Consider the following 24,322-nt stretch of genomic DNA (forward strand, 5'->3'; position numbering starts at 1 on the left):
TGGGAATATTCCTCACCTGTCAAGGAAGTTTGGGTTTTTCTGAAACATATTGAAATATGGCTGTTTTCAAATCTTAGATTTCCTTTTTGTTGTCCACATGCAAGGTGATGCCTCTGCTACTTACAGAAACCTAGACATTTGCCAAAACAAAAAACAAAAAAGAGGGGAATAATCAAATAATTCTCATTAATTTTGTATGGAAAAAGAGGAAAACAAGTGTGTTTGAAGAGAAGAGAACAAACACAGAGGGAAAAAATGAAGAAAGAGGGAAACAGAACAGCCAGACCTCCCCCTTCCTTTTTTTTTCTTCCTGGATAAGGTTCCTTTTCAAGGGACACAATCCTTGGCCACACCTCATCTGTCCCTTTGATTCTTGGAATAATCCCCCACCCATCCTCCCTAAACAATCCTAGCTCCCCAGACACACTTGCCTCCCACACCTAAAACAGCACTGCCATATCATTTGGAATATGCAGTGTTTATTCTTTTTGCACATCTCTAAAACATTTGCCTCTTAGGCATGAGGACAATAACTATTATTCCTGCCAAGTTATGCTCCTCTAATTCTCATTCTGGAGGAAACAGAATCCAAGATAGGGGTCTTGAGAACACTTGCATCATTTCCAGGCAGCACAGTCATAATCCGTATCTAAAAAATCTTAAGGAATGACAATACGACTGAAGTTTTTTCTTTTTTAAATGAAGTCAATAAATACAAAGTTGAACTTGAGGTCAATTTACTTTTCAATGTTCAGTAACGAGTGCTATTTTGGAACAAAAATCTCTTATGTCCTAAAGAGGCAATGTTTAGAATAATAGATATTCTTAATAGTAAACAGATTACTTTGTCTGTTTAAGTTAAAGAAATGTGATTATGCCTCGTAATTACATCTGACTTTGAAAGAAAAAGATGATGAAATATTTTTAACTTTCCATTGACTTAACACTAAAATATTTTAAAAACTGAATATAAATCATTATTTTTCAAAACTTTAAGACCTTAGTGAGATGTAAATGTTAAGAAGTTCAAAAAGGATCTAAATTTTAATTACAAATATTGATTGCATGTATAAGACCCAAGAATTTCTAAAATATATTATTCTTTCTATACATTAAACCAGAAAATGCAGTACAATGAATTTCTACTTACTTTTCTAGTAATGTAGTACATGACATTCCAGATAGTTACTGGTTTATTTCTGTATAAAGAGTTCTGGAAATGAAGTATGCTTTGCGTGTCCAAGGCCCTAATCTTTGCCCTGATTTCACCACTGTGTGAGCTTTGGTAAGACAATCTTTGTGTTTGAGTTTTTCCATTATCCAAATGAGTAGTAGTAATATTTTTAAACTCCTGATCCACTTCCCAGGGATTTTCATTCATTCATTGTATTCTGGGAATGAATGGAATAGTAGAGAGCCCAATTTCTCCCATTCTTCCATAATGAAGATCAGATTCCTATAAAGCCCCAGTTAGCTAGAAATAATAATCATTCTTCAACTGCATATAAAAATGGGAAGAGAGAGTAGGGTAGAAAAAGAGAGGGAAAGGGAGGAAAGGAGAAGATGAAGAGGAGCCTTAGAAGCTTTTGAATGATGTTTTTTTCCTCAATGGTTTTTTAAAGAAGTTCGTAATTATTTGATAGAGAATTTCATTGAGAACATAATGGCCAGAAGAATACCCAAATACTCATGTAAAAGGTTTTATGAAAAATAATCTGTGTTGATTTATTGGGGCAAATTTCCCCCAAGTACAAGGTCACATATTAATATCTTGCCTGTGAAACTAAATGAAATGTCCACTTTCTAGCACTACTTGTCAAGGTCAAAAGGAAGCCAATCAGGTCGTCAGTACTGGACCATTCCCAGAAGGTGATTGAAATCAGTCTAGGACAGAGTTCTTAACCATTTGGGTTTTATGGACCTCTTTGCAGTCTAGTGAAACTTATGAACCCCTTCTCAGAATAATGTTTTTAATTAATTGAAATAAATGTTAAATTTCAGTAAAAAAAGTTAGTGAAAGCAAAGTTAACTTTGTTGTACCATCCAATTACTTGGACCGTCTAAAATCTACACATAGTCCCAAAAGGAGTTTGTGGATCCATCTTAAAGGCCCCTGTTTGAGGTATAATAGGCTGCACAGGGCCAGGTACACCAACACGCAAGGCTGTTATGACAGCATCTTTTCTTCTCTGACTTATCTCAGAAGTGAGGTCTGGAACCTTATAAAGTTACTAATATGTAAGCATAGATCTTAGCTACTGTTTACAAACTATTTGCAATCTTTTCCTATGTCCTTGAGTCTTAGTGTTTCCACTATGGAGTGAGCTGCCAAAATGTCAAACCTACTCACCTCAAGTTTATAATAGCTGAGATACTCCTTGAGAAAGTTACTTCCTTATTCTTGTGCTTGCTCAAGTCAAATAGAGAATTATATGTCAATCTAATCAGCAAAGCCAGGTACTTCATGACAAAAAAAAAATTTTTGAATGATTAAAAAATGAAAAATTGGACAATTTCCTGTAATATTTGGCTATAGGCTCTGCTTAGTATAAGTTACATATTGTAAGACACATAGTGTTAACTCTAGTTATTCAGGTCTGAGTTACAGTGACTTACAAATACATGCTTTACATGGCACAATCAATAAATTCCTACAGTATCATATTTCTTACTTTTATCAGACACAGACAACCAGGGAAGAGTAACAAAATGATTGTCAATGGCACACAATGATTAAAAACTATTCTTCCTCTTTGTGTGAAATTGTCAAATAGGTAAAGTTTTCCCCTTCCCTGTCTCATCTTTTAGAACCCCTTCTTCTTAGAACCATCTTTTCTCAGATTTAGACTTCATCTCTCCATTTATTTTAATGAGGTATTTGTATAATATTATCATTCTGATAACTAATCCAGACTGGCTTTAAGACTACTTGTACTCATCTTTGTCTCAATCCTCCCTACCTCTGCCTCAAGTAAGGATTAATCTTATTTAAGCCCCTTAGCTCATAAACATGGATTTCCCTAATTACTGGCATGTGCCAAGATTGCCTTGGGTGGCTCATGACATAATCTTCCCTGGGGGCATTTGTATTTTTTTAAAAGGATTATGTTAAGGATGTGGGGAGATGTTCCATTAGAAGGGGGAAGCATATACTTTAATAACTGACATTAATGTAGTATTTTATGGTTTACAAAGGATACATAATACATGTATGACCTAATTTGATCAATTAATAAGCTAACATTTAATAAGTATTTATCATATACAGGATACAATAGTATGTGTTAGGGATAATATGATAATGATAGATAACACTCATATTTTACTTTTTTTGATAAATAGTATTTTATTTTTTTCAATTACAATTAAAGATAGTTACCAACATTAATTTTTATAAGATTTTGAGTTTTCAATTTTTTCTCCCTTCTTTTTTCCCTCCCTCGCATCCCCCTCTCCCCAAGACAACAAGCAATCTGGTAGTGGCTACACATGTGCAACCAAATTTCTACATTAGTCATGTAGTGAAATAAACAGAAGAAAAGAGGAAAGCCACAAACAAAACAAAACAAAAAAAAGGAAAATAGTATGCTTTGAGCTGCATTCAGACTCCATAGTTCTTTTCTCTGGATGTGGATAGCATTTTCCATAATGAGTCTTTTGGAATTGCCTTGGATCATTGCATTGCTAAGAAGAGCTAAGTCAATCATGGTTGCTTTTCACACAGCGTTGCTGTTATTGTGTATAATGTTCTTCTGGTTCTGCTCACTTCACTCAACATCAGCTCATGTAGGTCTTTACAGGTTTTTCTGAAATCTTTTCCATTGCCTTCATATCCAACAATTGTTTAGCAATTCCCCAGTTGATGGGCATTCCTTCAATTTCCAATTGATTGCCACCACAAAAATATTTTTGGACATGTAGTTCCTTTCCTCTTTTTTATGATCTCTTTAAGATACAGACCTAGTAGTGGTATTGTTGGATCAAAGGGTTTGATTGCCTTTTGGGCATACTTCCAAATTGCTCTTCACAATGGTTGATCAGTTCACAACTCCACCAACAATGCATTAGTGTCCATTATGTATTTCATGTTTCATTTATTTATTTCATTATTTATTTTATTGATTGATTTCATGTTTCAAGCTTTAATTTCTTTATCTGAAAACTGCCAGTTCATATTCTTTGATCATTTGTCAACTGAGAATGACTTATATTCTTATGAATTTGACTCAGTTCTCCATCTGTTTGAGAAATGAGGTCTTTCATCAGAAACACTGACTTTAAAAATTGTTTCTCATCTTCCTGCTTTCCTTCTAATCTTAGTTATGTTGGTTTTGTTGGTGCAAAAACTTTTTTTAATTCAATGTAATCAAAACTGTCCATTTTGCATTTAACGTTCTCTATCTCTTGTTTGGTCATAAATCCTAGGGATATCAGGAATTCAGGTGAGTGCTATGGATAGATCATTGCTTCAGCAATACCACTTTGTCAGCTTTTAAGAAAACTAGAGTGGAGATGGAAAGACCAAAGATGGAGAGACCAATTAAGGCCAGTAGACATCTTAAACTCAATATGTCCAAAACAGAACTTACTATCTTTCCTCCTAAACCCTCCCCACCTCCTACCTTCCTTATTACTGTAGAGGGAACACCACTCTCCTAGTTCCTCAGGCTCATAATCTGGGAGTCATCCTGTATTCCTCACTCTCTCACACCTTTCCATATCCAATATGTTGCCAAGATCCTCTGATTTCACTATTACAACATCTTTCAAATATGCTTCCTTCTTTTCTCTGATATCACCTCCACTCTGCTGCAAGCCTTCATCACCTCATGCCTTGATTACTGCAATATCTTGCTGATGGGTTTACATACCTTAAGTGTCTCTCCAATTCAATCTATCCTCCATTTGGCCACTAAATTCTAAAATTCAGATTTAGTCATGTCATCCCTCACTCCTGCCTTCTCTACTCAATAAACTGCAATGGCTTCCTATTGCCTCCAGAAGCAAATAAAAAATGTCATTTGATATTCAAAGTCCTTCATAACCCAGTCTCCTCCTACCTTTCCCATCATCTAATGCTTTATTCTCCAACATGTCCTCTTTGATCCAGTGACACTAGCTTCCTTGCTGTTTCACAAAAAAGACACTCCATCTTTCATCTCCATTTCTACTCTCTGAGTGTTCCTAAAGACAGAAAGACTCTACTTTCTCCCCTCTGACTACTGATCTCCCTGGCTTCTTTTAAGTCTCCCCAAAATCTTACCTCATACAGGAAGCTTTGCCCAACCCCTCTGACTTCCAGTGCATTCTTTATGTCAATTATTTCTTATTTATCCTCCATATAGTTTGTTTTGTATATATCTGTTTGCATGTTATCTCCCCTATTAGAATGTAAGCTTGAGGGCAGGTCTTTGGCATCATTTTGTATCTCCAGTGCTTCTCACAGTACTTTTCACATAGTAATAGTTGTATAATAAATGTTTATTAAATTGAATCTAAGTCTAGTTAAAAAGCAATAAGAATCTGGACTAGGGTGGCGACTGTGTTGAGTGGAAAGAAGGTAATAGATAAAAGAAATGTTCTGGAGACAGAATAAACTACATTTGTCAACAGATCGATGAGGTAGGTAATAAGTTTTATTAGTACTACTTTATGGAAAGCGGATAATAAAAATATCTGATATGTCTAGCAATACATCTTTTTAGTTTCCAAAGCACTTTGTATACATTATCACAATAATACTAGTCATTATTTTCATTTTAATAATGATATTGGTAACACTTAGAGAGTTTAACATGAGAAGCACTTGCCACAGTGAAATAAATGCTGGATTTGGGATTAAAAAGACTACCTTCCTTTTTTTTTTAACCTTTTAATTATATGCCTTGGATAAGCCATTTAGCTTTTCTGTGACATAAGAAACTATGATATAAGAAACTGATATTAGAAAGCAATATGGTGAAGTGAAAAGAATGAAGATATCCCAGGTTTGAATCACACCCATCAGACACTATTTAACCAAATGTATCAGCAAGCACACCAACATACACAGGAAGGTCTGCTGTACAGGTTCTTAAATTTGCATTTCTAAAAGGAAAGCAACTTTTAGGGAGTCAACAATCGCTTTAATCAGCACATATATCACTCACTTAATTCAAGGGAAAAAGTCAACCCCCTGAACTTCAGAGAAATTGTGGAGAACTTCTAGCTGCCTGACACGAGCAATACCTGCATCACAGATCAACAGACAGATCCAACTGTCTGACAATTACATCCATAGTTACCAAAGAGAGAATCACCAACATCTGGATTTTCAAATCAGGGTGAAGGGGGGGCATGCTTAGTAGCTTCCTAGAATCTCATCTGGCCAAACAAATAGTTCTAATCAGTAAGCCCCAAAGTAAAACCTTACCTCAGAGTACTTATATGTTTTTCAGAGCCAGAGGGCATCACAGTCCTTGAGAACCAGTGCCTCATTAGAAAATTAACAAAAGGTGTAGGGCTCTCCTACAAATCTTCCCTAATTAGTCTTGCCTTAATAGGCAGGTCCATTAATTAAGAAGCAAAATTAGATTAACAATAAGCAAAAATGCATTTTCAATACTCCAAGTCACAACTAAGTGTGAATCAAGCAATTCTTTATTGATCCGTGATCTGCATTTGTTGACATAGTTCCCCAGAGAAGGGGTATTTCTGACTGGACAAACAAATCAACAATGACAAATAGACATTACTGCTATTTATTTTCTAGCACTTATTAGATTACAAAAATGGCAGTCCCTAAGGGCAGAGTCTGTATCATGCTTTGATTTCTCCCTCCCCTAAGGTAGTGTCTTACATATAATAAACTTTTCATAAGTTTGATCATGTGAATAAAGTCACAAAATCATATGTGGCTCTTGTTTGGTTTCTTTTAATTGTTTCTCCAACAGTTTTACATTCTTGTTTTCACTGCTTATTCTAAAATGGAGTATTTCACACCATAGTATTTAGAAGCATTGATCTTTCTGGGGATTTCTGAACCTTAACCAGAAATTTTGCCCCTCTGCACCTAGTTTTTTATATAATAATTCTGAGTGGTCTAAATTACTATATATAGTCACAATCGTTTTGTTTTTAAACTTTAACAAGTAAGGTAAAGGATAAACTCTTGGCTATCACACTGAGTGATCAAACTTATCCAAGTTCAAATAACCCAAAATATCGATACTCAAGCTTAAGGGGATAGAAGAAAGGATGGACTTAAGGAACTAACAATCAATATTATCTAGAGGAGTTAGAATCCGTGGTTCTAACATGCATCAAAAGACAATAGCTTTATATGTATATATGAACACAGGGTCATGGAATTTAGAGCTTGAAGGTATCTTAGATAATATATAATTCAACCCTCTTTTTCTATTGATGAAGAAACTAAATGTCCAGAGTGGAGAATTCAATAAAAATATATTAAGCACCAATTATGTGCCTGGTATTGTACTAAGTGCTGGATATGTAGAAACAGGCAAAAGACAATCCCTGTCCTCAAAGAACTTACAGTCTAATGAGAAGCTTACAATCTAGTGACCAATGTCAAAACCAAAGTCAAACAGACAAGAAATTGAAGAACTGGCATTAAAGCTGAGGTCTTCTGACTCCAAATGTGATTGTGAAAGAGTTTCCATGTGACACCCATGGTTGTTGGACTTCTGGTTCTGAGATGGGTCTGTTTTCAATAGATGATACCAATTAAATGTCTAAATCAATTTATACCTAGTATAAAACAGACTATCATGCTCCTGTGTAAATAAATCATGGAAAAATGTCATTATCAGAGAAACATCAGACTTAAGTTTCATATAAAAAAATTTACTTTTTTTTCCTTTAGTTCTTGGAAACTTACCCCTGTAAATGACAATAAATTTAAAGATGTCACCAACAACACTAATAATCTTGGTGCTTTTCTACATTATTTATTAGAGGCAAGTTAAAAAGAAACTTTTAAGTCATACTTCCTAGAACAAAAATGTTATCGAATTTCACATTTCTAGTTGTCAATCTATCCTCAGTTATGAAGTTATCTTTTCAAATGCCACACCACTAGAGATGATAATCCCCTGCAAGACTGTCTTCCCCATTTAGTTGCCTCACTGAATAACCCCTTTTCTTGCTAGGAAATTAATATCAGTTTAATGGTATGGGACCATGATTGAAAGAGACCTGGAGGTGAAGTATGTTTTCTTTAATTTCCTCTGCAATGGCCATGGTTTTGATTGTGGAACAGAAGGTATGGATTTATAACATGATGTGTGATTGAGCAACAGCTGTCAGCAATAGAATTCTACAAAATTTTCATAATGAAAACTCAAACCATGCAAAATGTACCTGGCTTTAGATTTCACTACAAAGCTCTAAACTCAGTCTAGATTTTGGAAAGATCTGGTCTGAGTTATATATTTTTGCCAACCTCAATCTCCTCCACCCCCACTCTCCCACCTCTTCCCTATTTCAAATCATTGCTTCTTTAAGCAGAGCCCATTACAGTCTGTCATTTGTACATTTGTGGCTCTAGGCTGTCATTCTTTGCTGTGATGGGATGTTGTCTTGGGATATGGAATGTCAGAATTTCTTTTCACTTCCCCAAATCTAGATCCAAAGGATGAAAAAGGATTTGATTCTTTTATCTATCAAACATCAAAGGCCATATGAGAGTATATTTCAAAACCCTTATCTTTGCTGACCTTAAAAAGAGACACGACTTAAAAACAGCACAAAATATGAAAGCCTTTCATACCTTACCAATTTAGTCATGACTGTCAGTTAGTGAATAGAATGCTAAATCAGAAGTCAAGAGACCTATCACTCAGGTGGTAGAAAGCTATTTTCACTCCTCTACATTATTGTTCATATAATAAACAGAGTAAAAATAACCACAATTTATTTGTAGGTTGAGAGGGAAAATTAGTTGATATTTACAGTGCTTCTCAAATATCAAACAAACCCCATATTCCAACTTTAATTTTTGATAACTGAATGTAATGACTCCTATCTGCTTTATATCAGGACCTTCCTTTCATAAGGTTTTTCAAAAGGGTTCTTCTCTTGTTTTATGTGGTGAAAGCCTCACTCCTTTTCATGGTGATGACAATGTTGGAAGGAAACTCACAATAGAAAATATATACTCCAAATTTATGTAGTGATAGCTGTATGAACCTGAACAAGTCACTTAACCATGTTTGCTTCAGTTTCTTCATCTGTAAAGAGCTAGAGACTGAAATTACAAATCACTCCAGCATCTTTGTCAAGAAAACTACCAACGAGGTCACAAAATTGGACACAATTGAGAAATAACTAAATTAGCCAAGTTACCTAAACTTCTAATTCAAAGTCCCAGGGGCAACTGGGTGACAAACACCCATTGCTTACACTTATGCATCAAAACCTTTGAGTACAAACACAACTAGTGAGTTGAATTCTGTTTATTTTCTAAAACCACATTGTTGTGTTGTTGTGGTTTTTCAATTTGGAGGGCAAGAGGCATGTCTGATTAGAATATTAAAAGTATGGTAAACTCCTCATGTGGAAATTCCCTCCACCACAATAGATCAAAAACTTGCTGTAATTTATAGGTTTATAGAGTTGACTGGGCACCAGTAAATAGCATGATTTGCCTTGGTTAACAAAGCCAGAATTTGTTGCAATGAGGATTTGAACTCAGGTTTTTCTGCTCTGAGATAGGTACTCTATCTACTATCCCACACTACTTGTTTCCAATTCTAGTAAGTACATATAATAAATCACATTTTATTGGAACTCATTTATGTAGTAGAAAACATAACTAAATAATCACTATTCTTCTTAATAAAAATTAGTCCTGTTAGTAATAATAATTTATGATTTTTGTGAAATTCGTATACTCTATTTACAGAGGTGAAATATACATAGGTCTTGGAAAACTTCAGATTATAATAATATCTCTGACTCTGTAGCTTTATGATGTTAAAACCTTTAAAAACAAATTAGCCACCTGCCTATTTAGAAACAGTGATGAGAAGATATATTAGTCAGGAATATTTAAGCTTAATTCAAGGAAAAATAGAACTTCCCAACAATTAGAGCTATCCCAAAGTGAAATGGGCTTGATAATACCTGCATAGGTACTGGCTCCCCTAGAGTTTTTCAAGCAAAGGCTTTATGATCACTCCTCAGATAAAATGCTGCCGGGATTTTTTTTTTTTCATGAATGGATTAGACTAGAAGGTCTCAAAAGATCCCTCCTAACTCTGACATTCTGTGATACTGGGATTCATTTTAAATTTTCAAGAAAGAAATGTAGACATTCCATTCATGAGATCCCCATTTTTTAAAGTTCCAGCTCTCATTCCAAATATGACTACATTTGCTAAGCTAAGCAGTAAGTCTACAGAGGGCTTACCTAACCTGAATCTGAACAAGTAATCATGTACCTGGTTTGTACATCACTTAAAAAAAATCCCTTTCATTCTTTTGATAGTACAGTGCTTTAGATTGCTATGACTTAGCCTGAAGGTCATGAAAAGATAAAGCACCTAAATACTGTTTTCTAATTTTGTTAATGTTTCCAGCTCATTTCCTATTTTCTTGCTGATATTACAAAATCCTTGCCAAAAGTGTTCAGGCAAGTAGTGGAGATTTAAATAACGGACATCCGATCCAAACTTTTGTGGATAATTAGAGGATTGAGTATCTTGAAGAATAAGGTCATTTTTTATTACTCATGAATAGTTCACTTCTATGGATGTTTTATTACCTAGTGAGGGAAAAGTACACTGCAGAAAACAATGACGCACTTTTAAGAGAAGTCACTTCATAAGCTGGAGAGCCAGAACCAGCAAAAAATAACCCATTTTCACCAACTATACCCAATATGTGTTTGTTTCTCTGTGCTTAAGAAAAAGGGGGGAGGGGGGAGGGAAAGGAAACCAGCTGCAGAAACAGATGTTACTAAAATATCTAGCTATCACATAGCTGGTCCAATTGGAACTAGATATTGTTGGTTCCCTATAGGAAGAACTTAAATTCTGCAGCGGCTGCACAAAATTGACAAAGGGATCAGAAATGATTTATTCAGCAGGATGTGTATATATATATATATATATATATATATATATATATATATATATATATATATCTCACTTCCTGCAAACTTGAACTTGAGCAACCCACACTGTACTTGGCCATGTCATTCAGTGACCAACCCTACCCACTCTAACCTCTTACAAAAAAATTCAGTCTGGTGTACTTAGGAAGAGGATTATCACTCCACACCCACAAAATCAATTTAAAAAAAAAACAAAAACAAACTGGCAGTCATTCCTCTAATGTTTGATTTCCTTTTTTAGTTGAATTGAATTTCCTTCCTACTTGAGTTATACTAACATTCATCAGGTACTTGTCCCTAAGTATAAGAAATTGAAAAAAACTCACAAGTTATGTAAAAGAAAAATGCTTATGACTCAGGGAAGTGAAACAAATTCCATGTGTTGTCATTCCTTGTATTATAGATTGAGAGATATCTGAAAGGTATCTAAGCAACCACTTGGTTCAACCCTTTTATTTCGCTGAAAGGGAAATAAATGGAGGTGCAGAGAGGGTGATGCCCAAGTCTAAACAAGTTCCAATTTAGAAAGTTAAGGTTTGAACCCATGTTCACTTAGCTAAAGAACCAAAAATCCAGAGCTGGAAGGGACCCCAAAGGCCATCTTGTCCATTTCCCTCATTTTATAGAGAAGGAAATTGAGGCCTGAGGAGGTCAAATGATTTGCTCCAGATCACAGAGGTCACAAATATCAGAACAGGGATGTGAAGTCAGTGTCTCTCACTCCCAAGCCAGTTTTATTTCTACTGTGCCATTCTGCCTCAGTTTCTCTCTAAAGGCAAGAGCATTCATCCCTATCAGAAGACTTATGTTCAAATTTCAACTCAAATGCTTCATTGCCATGTGACCCTCCAGGATCAAGTTTAAAGAAGTATGCTTCCAAGGAAAAGATCACAGAATTCGGAGTGAGAAGACTTGGGCTCAAATTAACCAACTCAACATGTCTGACTTTCAATTTCCACATTTATAAAATGGACTAGATGGTCTCTTAAGTTCCTTCCATTTCCACATCTGTGGTCCTGTACTTCTTTAATCTTCTTTCTTCCTTGATGTAAATAAAGAATTGCATATTTACTGAGTTCAAATGACATTAAGATATTGTTGGAAAACATTTCCATGAGATGAAGTATCTACTTAATGGGATTTTCTAACATTCTCACTTTGCTTGATCTATTTTACATTTTATAGTACATAAATAAATAATGAGTAAAGAGGAGAGTCAAAAGCTCAAAATCAATAATCATAATATTGTAATCATAGCGATGCTTATCGTAGGAACAAGGCCAGCCATAGACAAAACTATGAAGTAGTCAGATTGTGTTTTCCTTCCCTAGCTTCCTATTCTCTTCCCTTTTCTCCACTTTATAGCATCTCATGTATCTGTATGCTCTTTTTCTTTATCCTGCCCTCCTATGAAATCTTCCCACTAGAAAAGGATCTGGTAAATTATTTCACACTAAGATCCATATACCCAATATTATTTCTCTCAGAACATTTTTTAAAAATTTTCTTGGAGGAGAAAGGAATGACACTTCAGAAATATTTTTAAATCCAGGTCTCCCCATTCCTAAAATTCTTTCCCTTGATCCATCCATCCATCCATCCATTACACAGTCATATTATATTTCTTTTCCTTTCATAGACAAACTCCAGAGAAGACATTTTTTGCTTATTTATTTACTTCTTGCTCATTTCTAAACTCCTTGAAATCTGGCTTTCTATTCTACCACAACACTGAAAATGCTCTCTATAAGGTTATTGGTGCTAATTCAATGGCTTTATCTTAGTCATTATAATACTATATGACACTTTTGTCCATATGTTAATCTTAGTGATCACTCCTCTTCCAAATATTGTCTCATTTCTTGGCTTCCAGGGTACTATCTCTTAAGTCTTCTACTTATCTGACCACTTAGCTCACTCAGTCTTCTTTGCGAGATCATTAGGCATCTTTTATCTATATTAGATACAGGTTTCCCTAAATACTCTCTCCCTGCTTTTTTTTATCTTCTCCCACTTTATTCTCATGATGGTCTCATCAGCTGTCATAAATTCAAAAATCTTTTCTAAAAAGATGACTCCCAGATCTATGTATAGCTTTATTTTTTCTTCTGTACTCAAGTTCATCATGGCCAGCTGCCTGCTAGATAGTTCTACATGTCCCTTCAGCATCTCAAAATCGACACCTCCAAAACAAAACTCATTTTTCTTCCTTCTTAAGCATGTCCTTCCCCCTATATTCAAGTATCCACTATCTATCCAGTAACCCAAGTTCAACCATGACTTTTTTTCCTTCTTCCTTACCTTCCACATTCAATCAGTTACCAAAGTGTATCCAATCTATGTTCAGGACATCTACAAAACCTGGCTCCTCTCCATTTGATTACAGCCCTGGTTCAGGCCCTTTTCATCACTCTCAGACTACTGAAATAGCTCCTTATTTGATCTCTTGGAGTGTAGACATTCCCTTCTCCAATATATCCTCCATGGAGTTCTTAGATAAATAACTCAAAGGTATCCTATTCACCAGTCAAGAATGTTTACTGGTTCCTTCTCACTGGTTAAGCCAAAATAAAAATTCCTACACAATAACCTGGTTCCTATCTTGCTTTCCCTGTTTATTTCAAAATATTCTGTTTCATGAACCCTATATTTTAGCCAAATGGTCCCACTAGTTTTGCCCCAGGCTTGGCATTCCATCTTTGATTTCTATACCTTCTCACAGAATGTCTTCCATATGTAAAGTGCATGTCCTTTCTTTTTACCTCTGTGTCACAAAATCCCTTAGCTTCCATCCAAATTCGGGTCAGAAACTACCTCCCATCTGAATTTTTTAATTTATTTTCCCAGCTGTTATACTCTTCATTTTCAAATTATCTTTTCCTTTTTCATGTGCATGTCATATATCTTGTTGAATGCAAGATCTTTCAGGGAAGGACTTTCTTATTTTCTTCTTTCCATCTGCCAGTACTGTGCTTTGCAAAAAAGATTTAACAAATGTTTCTTTAATTGAATTTAGCAAGGGATTTTTTCTGTATTGAAGACCTTACTTCATGTAGGTAACTATCTACTCCCAAGTCCAGCTCTAGGTGAAATCCGCAAAAGATGGTGGTAGCTGCATCAAGAGGATATAGGCTAATGTGCCTAAATGGTGAAAATAGTAGCACCCAACTCACAGAGTTGTTATGAAGATCAAATAAGATAATATTTGTAAAGCAGTTGCCATAGTGCTTGGCTCACAGTAGATATTATATACATGACTTGTCCTTCCCTTAATCTCTGGAACTAGGATGGTGCTAGAGTGAGTGGGGAGAAGTGAATGGATATGTGAGTTATAGTGAAGGTAGAATTAGTTAAATGAGATAACTGATTAGATAATAAAGTGAGAGAAAATGAGGATTCAAGAATGATTTCAACATTGTACTCCTGGGTGAATAGAAGGATATTGTTAGCTCTGACAGAAATTGGGGAAAAGGGTGAGTCTGAAGGAAAGATGATACTAACTTCTTAAGACACATTGAGGTGGAAATGCCTAAGTAAATCCAGTTCAAAATGTTCAATAGACAGTTAAGCAAAAATAGAAATTATTATTACTAGCAATGATACTGATGATTAATATATTTATCTAGCATTTTAAGATTTCCAAAGTGCTATATATATATTATCTTATTTGATCCTTACAACAGCCTTATGAGGTAGATGTTATCATTACCTCCATTTTACAGGTAAGGAAATTGAGGCTGAGAATGGTTAAGTGACAAGCCCAGGATCATATTGCTAGTTTGAGACAGTTTTTCAGGTCTAGTTTTTAAGAATCCAAGCCCAACACTTTATCTACTATACAACCTAGCTTCTAGGTTCAAATCAGTTCAGTAAAGAGATTAAAGTTGCATACAAAAATCAGAAAACTATCTGAACAAAGGTGGTAATTAAAACTCTGGAATCTTACAAGTTCCCTGAGATAGTGCAGAATACAGTTAGGATTTATAAACATTTGTTAAGCACCAATTATATGCTAGGCATTGCACTTTACAAATGTCTCATTTGGTAAAAGAAGAAAAAAGGCCCAGGACAAAGTCTTAGGTTGTACTTACAGGTAAGGGTATAAGACATGAATGACGATTCACAAGAAGAAATTTAGATAAGGGTAGAAAGTCAGATGGGAGGAAATCCAAGAGAAAGTATCATTATGAAAACCAAAAGAGGAAAGTCCAAGGGGAGAGGATGTTCAAATGTCAAATGCTTCAAAGAGGTAAAAAATGATGAGTATGATGATAAAGGCTCACTGTTGCCATTAGTAGGAGGACAAAATGCATTTATTAAGCACTTACCATGTGCAAGACACTGGGGATAAAATACAAGCAAAAACAAAGAAAGTCCCTCATCTCAAGGAGCTTAAATTCTAATAGGGCAAGAAAAAAAAGGGAAGCTGGATGGAGAGATTTCTGTTCACATTAGAATTTTATTAGTGTACTGAAAATCAAATTTCAAAATAATAGTCTCCTTATAAAAGAGTTAGAGAAGAATTCGCAATAATGGATAATAATTGCAGTATTTACCCTCACCAGGAAATTCAGTTTTTGCACAAATTTTGTCTTTCGTTTTATATGGACATCTAATTTCCTTTGATAGGATGTAATTGGCATGAAGGCAAAGACTGTATAATTTTTGTTTTCATATTTTCATATATGGGAACAAAACAAGCATCTAAGTGATCATTGACTTAGACTTAGCATGCTATGCTGGACACAGATTCTCTACTTGTCGTCATGGCTTAACAGGTTTATAGGTTTATTTAAAAGTAATGAAATGCTCAGTGACATCTGTGTTTTTCTCCCAGCTCTTTAAAAACAAAACAAAACAACAAAAACAAAACAAACAAAAAAACTAAATTAAGCTCTTTCCACTTTTTCTGGAAAGGTTTATTGTCCTTCCCATAAAGATCATTTCTCTGGGGTGGAGCCAAGATGGCAGAGTAGAAGGATGACCTGTAAGAGCTCTCCTCCCACAGCCCATAAAATACCTGTAAAAAATAACTCTAAACAAATTTTAGTGCAGCAGAAGCCACAAAGCAACAGAGTGAAAGAGATTTGCAGGCCAAGACAACCTGGAAGATTGATAGGAAAGGTCTATCATGCCAGGCAATGAGCAGAGCATAGCCAAACCTCAGCAGCACAATGTGTCAGGGAAATGACTCAAACAGGCCTCAGGGTGCCACCAGCAGCATCAGTTCCCGGATTGCTCAACCCACAAATGCCAAAGACAGCTTCAAAGTTTGTTGAGAAAGTGCTTTCACCTGTGAGAGAAGGCAGCAGGGTCCTCCTGCCCTAGCCTCATCCTTAGGCCACAGCAGCATCCATTTTTGGATCCCTTCTCCTAAAGACCCTGGGGGAATCAAGCAGCCCATCTGGGTCTCAGCCCTGAGTGGTGGCCCTGGGGTGAAGAGGAGCACTGGCATGGTAGAGCTGGTGGAGGTTTTGGAAAGGATCTTGGGAAGAAAAGTTTGCAGTGGCTCCCAGATCAGAACACAGACCAGGAGAGGAGTAAACTCCTCTCCCTTGACTGTGCCATGTTGGAGGAACTGAGAACTTATAGGTTACCAGATTATACCTTCCTCTTGCCAAAGGACTCAACAGTCAAGTAACTGGCAGGGATAATGCCCAAAAAAGGGAAAAAAATAAGACTATACAAGGTCACATTCTTAGGGAACAGGTATTATCTCCCATCTTTTCAGATGAAGAAGAACAATGCATACCATCAGAGGAAGACCTAAATGTCAAGGCTTCCGCACCCAAAACCTCAAAATAAATATGAAATGGTCTCAGGTCATGGAAGAGTTCAAAAAAAGATTTTGAAAATCAAGTAAGAGAGGTGGAAGAAAAACTGGGAAGAAAAATGAGAATGATGCAAGGAAATCATGAAAAGTGAGTCAACAGCTTGCTAAAGTAGACCCAAAAAAATACTGAAGAAAATAAAACCTTTAAAAATAGGCTAACTCAAAAGGCAAAAGAGGCCCAAAAAGCCAATGAAGAGAAGAATGTTTTAAAAAGCAGGATTAGACAAATGGATAAGGAGGTTCAAAAGCTCACTGAAGAAAAGAATTCTTTAAAAATTAGAATGGAGAAGATAGAAGCTAATGATTTTACAAGAAACCAAGAAATTACAAAACAAAACCAAAAGAATGAAAAAATAGAAGACAACATGAAATATCTCATTGGAAAAACAACTGACCTGGAAAATAGGTCCAGGAGAGAAAATTTGAAAATGATGGGTCTATCTGAAAGCCATGATCAAAAAAAGACCCTAGACATCATCTTTCACAAAATTATCAAGGAAAACTGCCCTTATCTTCTAGAACCAGAAGGTAAAATAAATATTAAAAGAATCCACTGGTCACTTCCTGAAAGAGATGCAAAAAGAAAAACTGCTAGGAATATTGTAGCCAAATTCCAGAGTTCCCAGGTCACAGAGAAAACATTGCAAGCAGCCAGAAAGAAACATTTCAGGTATTGTGGAAATACAATCAGGATAACACTAGATCTAGCAGCTTCTATATTAAGAGACTGAAGGGCTTGGAATAGGATGTTCCAGAGGTCAAAGGAACTAGGATTAAAATCAAGAATCACCTACCCAGAAAAACTGTGTTTTTCAGGGGAAAAAAATGGTCATTCAATGAAATAGAGGCCTTTCAAGCAGTCTTGATGAAAAGACCAGAGTTGAATTGGAAATTTGACTTTTAATCACAAGAATCAGGAGAAGCATGAAAAGGTAAACAGGAAAGACAAATCATAAGGAACTTACAAAAGTTGAGCTGTTTACATTCCTAAATGGAAAGATAATATTTGTAACTCTTGAAACTTTTCCCAATATTTGGATAGTTGGAGGGATTATACACACACATACATACATACATATATATATATACATATACATATATGTCAACAGAGGGCATAGGGTGAGTTGAATAGGAAGGGATGATATCTACAAAAATAAAATTAAGGGGTGAGACAGGAATATATTGGGAGGAGAAAGGTAGAAATGGAATAGGGCAAATTATCTCACAAAAGAGGCAAGAAAAAGCTTTTTCAATGGAGGGGAAAATGAGGAAAGTGAAAGGGAAAAGTGAAGCTTAGTCTCATTACATTTGACTTAAGGATGGAATAACATAAAGGATCAATTTGGTATGAAAATCTATTTTACACTACAGGAAAGTAGAGGAGAAGGGGATAAAGGGGGTGGGGGATGATAGAAGGGAGGGCAAATGGAAGGAGAGAGTAATTAGAAGTAAACACTTTAGGGGAGGGATAAGTTTTAAAGAGAGATTAGAATAAATAGGGGGCAGAATAGGATGGAGGGAAATATAGTCAACCTTTCACAACATAACTATTATGGAAGTCTTTAGCAAAACTACATATATGTAGCCTATATTGAATTGCTTGCCTTCTCAGTGTTGATAGGTGGGGAGGGAGGAAGCAAAAGAAGTTAGAACTCAAAGTTTAACTAATGAATATTGAGAATTGTTTTTGCATGCAACTGGGAAATGAGAAATACAGGTCATGGGGTATAGAAATCTATCTTGCCCTACAAGAAAAGAGAGAAGATGAGGATAAAGGAAGGGAGGGGTGTGATAGAAAGGAGGGCAGATTGGAGCAAAGGGCAATCAGAATGCATGGTGTTTTGGAGTAAGGGAGGAGTGATGGGGAGAAAATTTGGAACTCAAAATCTTGTGGAAATGAATGTTGAAAACCAAAAATAAATAAATTTTAATTTTTAAAATTAAATTTAAAAATAAATAAATTTTAATTTTTTAAATTAAATTTAAAAATAAATAAATTTTAATTTTTTTAAATTAAATTTAAAAATAAATAAAAATTAAAAAAATAAGATCATTTCTCTGACAGCATGGTCTTCTTGGGTTATGAAGGATGAGCACAACCCTGTGAGTAGACTAAGCTCCTCCTCTCCTGTTTGTCTCCCCCTCCCCTTCTCTCTCCTCTCCAAGGGAAGGTAAATTTGGATGGCCAAAAGATGCCCAGTTGACTTGGGTTTTACTGTCTAGTTTCCTTTCCTTCCCTCCCCTTCCTTCTCTTTCCTTTCCTTACCCTGAATCTTAAACCTACTGCACTGTGAAACTCAGACACCATGTGGCTCCTGCCCTCTGCCTAAAGGCTCTCTTCTGGACCCTCCAGATTTAAGAGTGATCATCAGGAGTAACTGTTGTTTCCTTTCAAGCCTGATGTCTTTCTTTTCTTTGCCTCATTAAAGGGACTATGCCTTGGCTGCTTCTTAAAGAGGCCTATTCAATGAATGGGTGTTACCTCACCTTGAGTACCTGCATAGACTTTGGCCTAAAGGAGCCAAGTCAAGATAGAGCTGTGGTTCAGATCTGGCCTCAGACATTTAATATCCCTGTGACCCTCAGGCAAGTGACTTAATCTTACTTTTCTCATCTATAAAATTACCATAATAATGGCACATCTCCAGTCACCCTGATGAATATCTGGTCACTGGATTCAGATGGTTCTGAAGGAGAAATGAGGCTGGTGACCTTGCACAGCCCTTCCTCACTCAAAACAAAGTCAAGTGCAAGTCATGCCATCATTTCTCTGACGGTTTGGTCTTCTTCTGCAATGAAGGATGAACACAACAATCTTTCCTGAAGTTCCCATTCAGAGGTATATTTAACAATAAAATGAATAAACGGAATGGGCTAAATGTGAGTTAATGTGAGATTTTTCACAGCTGAGGACAATTACTATCTATTCCAGATAGATAGATAGACAGACAGACAGACAGACAGACAGACAGACAGATAGATAGATAGATAGATAGGTAGATAGACAGATAGATAGACAGATAGATAGATAGATATAGGAATGACAGTGCTAGGTACTATGCCAAGTGATTTTTACAAATATTATCTCTTTGATCCCCACAGTAACCCTGGGGGTTCTATCATTATCTCCATTTTACAGTTCAGGAAACTAAGACAAACAGAAGTTAAATGACTTGCCTAGGGTCACATAGCTGTTAAGTGTCTGAGCCTGGATTTGAACTCAAGTCTTCCTGATTCCAGGCTCAGCATTTAATAAAAAAATAATGATAATAATTATCTATTAATATCAATCCAGCACTTCTTATGTCCCAAGCACTGGGATTAATATGCTTTATAAGTGTCATCTCATTTGATACTCAGGACAACCCTAAAAAGTAAGTGCTATTATTATGGTAGTTTTAAAGATGAGAAAAGTGAGCTTAAGTTATTTGCCTGGAGGTCACAGGGATATTAAATGTCTGAGGCCAGATTTGAACCAGAGCTTTATCCACTGTGCGATCTAGCTGCTTAGAAAGATAGATGTGTGAAAATCTACCCAAAGTAAACTCAGTTGACTAAAAATTCTTATTTCTAGAGTGCTTTGAGGTTTACAAAGCACTTTACTTATAATGCTTCCTAGGCTGATTTTCCCAGCATATTGTTCATGTTCCATATGTGACTTACTTTGGATATCAATAATATTAATATGAAATCATATCCCACTATATACATATAAACATTCCGTGTGAAGGCATTATTATACATTTAACCTAGGAGGAAACAGATACAAATGGTTTAGGGATCCCTAAGGTCATAGATTTAAAGCTGGAGGGGAATTTCATTTCACTTTACAAATAAGGAAACTGAGACTCAAAGAAATTTAGTGAGATGGCCAAGGTGGGCCAGATAGAAAGTGGTAGATTCCTCTGAGGGTTAAAGAAGCTGGCCACATAAGGACAGTGGAGCCCTTATTGTTCTCCTACCACTCCACTAAGTGTTCTCCTTAACCAAAGATGAAAAAGACACTTCCTTTACCTGTTGGTATCAGCAGCAGCTCTCTGAAAGGCTGCTTTTGTGACTTCCATGTTGCAACCCTGTTGAAGGGCTGGGTGCAGACTCATCTGAGCTCACAACTAGGTGTATCTAATACTTTGTCCAGTCATATAACAGCTGTGCCAAGGCCCTTAGCTTCTGACTTCCCTGTGCCATTTTTTTTCCTTCAAGTAGCAAGTGACCACAAAAGGCCACTAATTAGAGAAAAGTGATTCTCCATTCAAATCCAAGCATGCAAATGTTTCAAGCAGGGAGGCCCCAATCTTTGCAAATGAAGGGGTTTCTGTTCTTACAGCTCTGGAGGGCATGCTGTTATGCTCTCTGCAGTTGGAAGGGAAGAGTCGAGGTGATTAAGTGCTATATACATCATAAATGCTCAGTAATAATAGGCTGTGTTCCATGGTTGTTAGTCACACACAAGGTATGCCTTAGGAAAAATTTGTGCATGGATTGTGGAGCAGAGGCCTGTTATAATCATCAAATGGACCATATGGAGGAAGAAGACATACAGATGATGGTACTTAACTGAATGCATTTTTTCCCCTCCTGTTCCCTAGAGTACTGATTTGGAAGGACTGAGGATACACAATGGATCTCTGGGATTACCAGAGCCTAAAAGACAGAAAAATTTGCAGTTAAAGCCAATGACTGGAATTTGACCCAAAAGAGAATAGGAAAAAAATTGAGAACTCTAGAAATGTCTCTAAAATTACATGTATCTTTTATTGAAAATTAATTAAGAGGGGAAGGGAAGACCTTGGTTCCTGCCTTCCCTCCTGCAGGGCCTGAGGAGCAAACACAAATGGCCATCCCATCATGAAGGTATCTTAGCTCCCTGGGGGGCTTTCAGCAACCCTACAGAGCTGATTTGAGGTTTTGCTGGTGGTGCACAGACAATGACCTCATCCCAAGAGACCAGGGATTATTGGACCAGAAACCTCAGCTTCTGTAATGAAGATTTTTGACTCTGTCAAAGCTCTCCTTCAGTGGGAAGGGAGGAATGTCACTGCCATTAAAGAAACTGGAGGAAAATGGATTATTCCTCCTGAAGTCAAAGTATCCATAGACCAAAACAAGATGAGACTGAAAGGTCCCTTAAAGACACCAATAGCATCCTTCAATGAATCTACTGTTCTGTAAATCTTTTGACCTTTATACAAATATATATCCACATGTCTCCATTGAAGACTACAAAACACCTTACATGGATGCAAATATTATCATGATTTGAAAGAACACTGAAGGCTAGTTCTGTGGCATTGAGCATGTGATCATTGATAGTATTGTATCAAACTCATCACTGAAGAAGCAAGCCAGAATATTACAGAATTTGCCTTGGAGTATGCCAAGAGCAGTTACTGAAGTAATGTGACTGCTGTGCAGAAAGCAACTATCATGCAAGTATCAGATGGGTTTTTTCTCCAAAGGTTCAGGGAAGTTGCAGAAAACAGTCAAGATATTAAATTTAATGGGATGTACCTTGATACAATATGTTTGAATATGGTAAAAGATCTATCCCAGTTTGAGGTTGCTGTGATGCCAAACTTATATGGGGAATCCTTAGTGATTTATATGCTGGCCTGATTTGGAGGCCTTCATGTAACACTAAGTGGAAACACTGGTGACAACAAAGTCACAATCTTTGAATCCATTCAAGGAATTACCCCAGACATCGATGGGAAGGATATGGTCAATTCTTGATTCTGATTGCTGTGACGATGCTGTGGCACATGGGGATGCATAAACACGTGGCAGAAATCAAAACCACCTACTATGCAACAATTAAAGATGGAAAGATCTTCACAAAAGATTTGGGAGGAAACAGCAAGTGCTCAGACTTCACAGAGGCTATCAGCCACCCAGTAAAAGACCTAGATTAAAGGAAAGCTTCTGTCAGGCACTTTGCAGCCATCACTAGTAATATACAGGATAAAAAAAGGTATTGTAGATTATTTACCATCTGTATACCTTAGGGTTGCATATTTCTTGACAGGGAGAGCATTCTAAATTGGGTCTTTTTTTAATATGTTCTATGTCCAGGCACCCCACTGATCCTCCAGTGCCTACTTCCGATGGATTTTTTTTCTCCAAATGTTTTGTTTTGTTTATTAAGTGTCTCTTTCTGGTGACAATGTTTTGTACATTGTAAGGATGGATTTCTGTCATGTCATTTTCCATTGTTAACCATTTTATATCTCAGTTACAAAAGCTTTTTCCCCCTCAAAGGAAAGACTTGCTAGAAATATCAAGATACTGTATTAACAAGAGGAATAGCTTTAATTTTTAAAGAGAACCCCTATTTTTCTTGGAGTGTATAAAGCAATATGGAAATAAAACAGGTACTGACATAGCACAAGATGACATTCTTATAAAAATAAAATGGGCATAAGAAGGAATTTCTTGGGAGAGTCACATCAAAGAAGATACAGATAATACATTTTAAAGTTGTATAGTAAGCTGAGAAATACGATTTACTCTATAAGATTTATGTATGAATGAATGAAAATTGAAAACAAGATGTATTGACTCAGAAAACTAATTTTTGGTTATTAAAAACAAGATAATCTATGGTGTACAGAGAGCATTCTAATCCAACATGATATTTTGGAGTTATTTTTGCTAAGTTGCTTTAATATTTCTATGCTTATAGTAGCACTTCCAGTGAAGAAAAAGATATAATAGTTTCCTGAATCAAATGTTTATTGTATATTTTGAGCAAGTAAAGCTTTCTGCATACTTGTACTAAATACCTGGGAATTCCCACCCATGGAGCTAATGGATGTGTTGCATGTCTTGTGTCTAATCTGTCGCCCTGCTAATGAAGCAGCTGTCCCAGCTGGAGGAGGTCCTGCTCATAGTCAGCCTGTCCTCTGAGAGAAAATAGTTAGCTCTCCAGCTGCATTCAGGAGTCTAAGATGTTGATTCACTTCTCATTGCATTTTTTAGCATCTGTTCATTCTCTTACAAGGAATACCAAGTTGTTGTTTCCCTGAACAAATTACAACAGGAGCTACAGAAACGATGACCACAAAATCTTTCTGTCTGGCTGCACAAACTAGAATGGTTAGAGGATGCACTGACACACGCTCACTAGCAAAGCCTTCTCTCATGCCCCTTGTACTTTCAGAGGTGGCAGTTTCCTAAGGCCCAAAATTTTGTGTGTCCTCAGAGACCCCAAGCTGACAAGTGAGGGCTTAGAGTGATTGGAGTAGACAAGGAGATTTTTAGTCTTTCAACATTATGCTCCCTTGTGAGATGAATTCTCCTCATTGTGCTTTGCGGTTCTGCCTTGGTCCTACAGGTTAGGACATTTTTGGCTCTGTAGTTACAAGTCCCTC

General features: G+C 36.3%; 1 pseudogene; it reads left to right on the forward strand.

Moving 5' to 3' along the window:
- The first annotated feature begins 16,293 nt into the window (after window positions 1-16,293).
- LOC140512326 (isocitrate dehydrogenase [NAD] subunit alpha, mitochondrial-like) lies at window positions 16,294-22,864 on the forward strand (annotated as a pseudogene).
- The last annotated feature ends 1,458 nt before the right edge of the window (window positions 22,865-24,322 follow it).

This window comes from Notamacropus eugenii, chromosome 6, assembly GCF_028372415.1.
Source record: "Notamacropus eugenii isolate mMacEug1 chromosome 6, mMacEug1.pri_v2, whole genome shotgun sequence".
Lineage (NCBI taxonomy): Eukaryota > Metazoa > Chordata > Mammalia > Diprotodontia > Macropodidae > Notamacropus > Notamacropus eugenii.